Below are 2,085 nucleotides of genomic sequence, written 5' to 3'. Positions count from 1 at the left end.
AAATCGTCTCCCATCGAATTGATTATCGTATTTAATGATTTATCGTTGAATTTAAATTTGACCAAACCTATTAAAATAGACTACTCAATGACTAGTTAGGTATTTAAAATCTACTATGTAGCAGAGTTTTAATAGTTTTTTTTATTCATTTTGTAAAGTACCAATAGATAAATATTAAAAACGATTTTCAAAATGTATATTTAAATACATTTTAGCAAATAGGAGTATCAATAATTGCAAAATAATAGCTATGAAAATGAGAGTATAATAATGTATTGTACCAGCTACCTATATTATTTAATAATATTGTATTAATATGCGCAGCTATAAAAACCAACAAATTTTATATTAATATTATTAAAAAAAAAAACCCTAAACTTTTATAATTTGTATCTACAAAAAGAAAACAAACAAAATAAAATAATAATAAAATATAAAAATATAATATTCTACGTAGGTAAACCGTAGCAACATATTTTCTTCGGGTTTCTGTTTTGTGGTGATACAAAATTTATATTATATTTATTTAATATAATATAACGTCCAAGAGAATTTTAAATTTTCTGAAACCGTTTTAAATATTAATAGATTTGAAGATCAGAGATTTTGAATTATTTGTGAACTTCCGGTATACACCTACAATTTATTGTACAAATGTAGACATTTTTCATAGAAGACAAATTGCCACTTGTCATTTGGTTAGATGTTTGCCATAATATGTACAAACGACACGTACAAGCTAGTTTCATTTTCCAAAATTCAAATATTATCACAAATTACATTATTTTAAAAGTATTAATATATTAATACATAAATAAATATTAATATATATTAATATTGTAAGAAAATAATTTTTGTAACCTTTCGGTCCTTATTTCGATTAAAATTTACTACCTACATTTTTAAGTTTTTCCATTATCGACCTCGAACCTCTATTCTTTTTCCATTCACCGCTGTCATCAAATTATGCGTATATGAGTATATTAACTACATAAGCTAAAACTTTCCAGACTTTCAATTTGTTAAAATAATTATACATAATATCCATCAACGTTTAGTGACGCATAATTCCTGGTTGTGAACAAATCTAAAATTAGAATTTACTGGTCAAGGCTAAACGATTGTCAGACAGGCACTTACAATAATAAAAAGTTATAATAGGTATTTTAGACTTCAATTATTTTACATAGAAATAAGTTGTTTTTCTCCGAAAATCCATTACAAATTTAAACGGTTATATTGAACTCTTAAATTAATTATTATACTGTATGTACTTTTTCCAAACAACATTGTAGGTAGATACTTGGTGTCTGATTGCATTGGTTTATTATATTTTACGATTATTTTCGTTATAATAACTTTATTGTGGAGGTTAAATAAAACTCATTTTATAATATATTGATTACCATCATTATTGTAGATCGTAAACGTTTTAAAAATTTATTTAATGTTATTTTAATTTGATTAGCTATTAATTTTACTTACATAACCAATATTTCACAATTAGTAGCATGTCAGGATGGCCGAGCGGTCTAAGGCGCCAGACTCAAGGGGATCCCTTAGCCTACTATGTAGGCTCGATTGAGCGTTCTGGTCCTCATCTGAGGGCGTGGGTTCGAATCCCACTTCTGACAAATTTTTTTTTTCAAAAATTTATGCAATTAGTAATCATTATTATATCATTATTATTTTAATTGACGATTTAAATTTTTTTTTTTTTTAATCAAGTAAAGAAAATCGTTTTTTTTCAAAAGAATAACTTTTTAATAGGTGTGTCGATAACAAGGTATTCTGATGGTTGTTTTAAAAATTTAAAGTTGACAGTAACTTTACCGGAAATAATATAAGTGAAAAAAAAATAAGAAAAATTAAAGTTTTTAATTTTTCAGTAATATAAATTATTATTTTGTTATAGTTAAAATATTCACTTATTATAAAACAATTACTATAAAATATTATGAGTAATATGTTTATGCATACTTCCCATATAGCGTTTTCAGTGATTTCTATGTATAATCTTCTTTTTAAGCACTCAAATTCCCACTAAGACTCTCACGTTAGTCAATCGTTTTAGAGCATAGTTTG

The 2,085-nt window shown here is 24.9% G+C and overlaps 1 non-coding gene across 1 annotated transcript; it reads left to right on the top strand.

Annotated features, from left to right (window-relative positions):
• Positions 1-1,513: 1,513 nt before the first annotated feature.
• Positions 1,514-1,634, top strand: Trnal-caa. The gene is made up of 2 exons: positions 1,514-1,551; positions 1,589-1,634. It is a non-coding gene; the product is annotated as a tRNA-Leu (tRNA).
• The last annotated feature ends 451 nt before the right edge of the window (positions 1,635-2,085 follow it).

This window comes from Rhopalosiphum maidis, chromosome 2, assembly GCF_003676215.2.
Source record: "Rhopalosiphum maidis isolate BTI-1 chromosome 2, ASM367621v3, whole genome shotgun sequence".
NCBI lineage: Eukaryota > Metazoa > Arthropoda > Insecta > Hemiptera > Aphididae > Rhopalosiphum > Rhopalosiphum maidis.
Note: the sequence above shows the minus strand (reverse complement) of the source record. Positions and strands in the feature narration are given on the sequence as shown.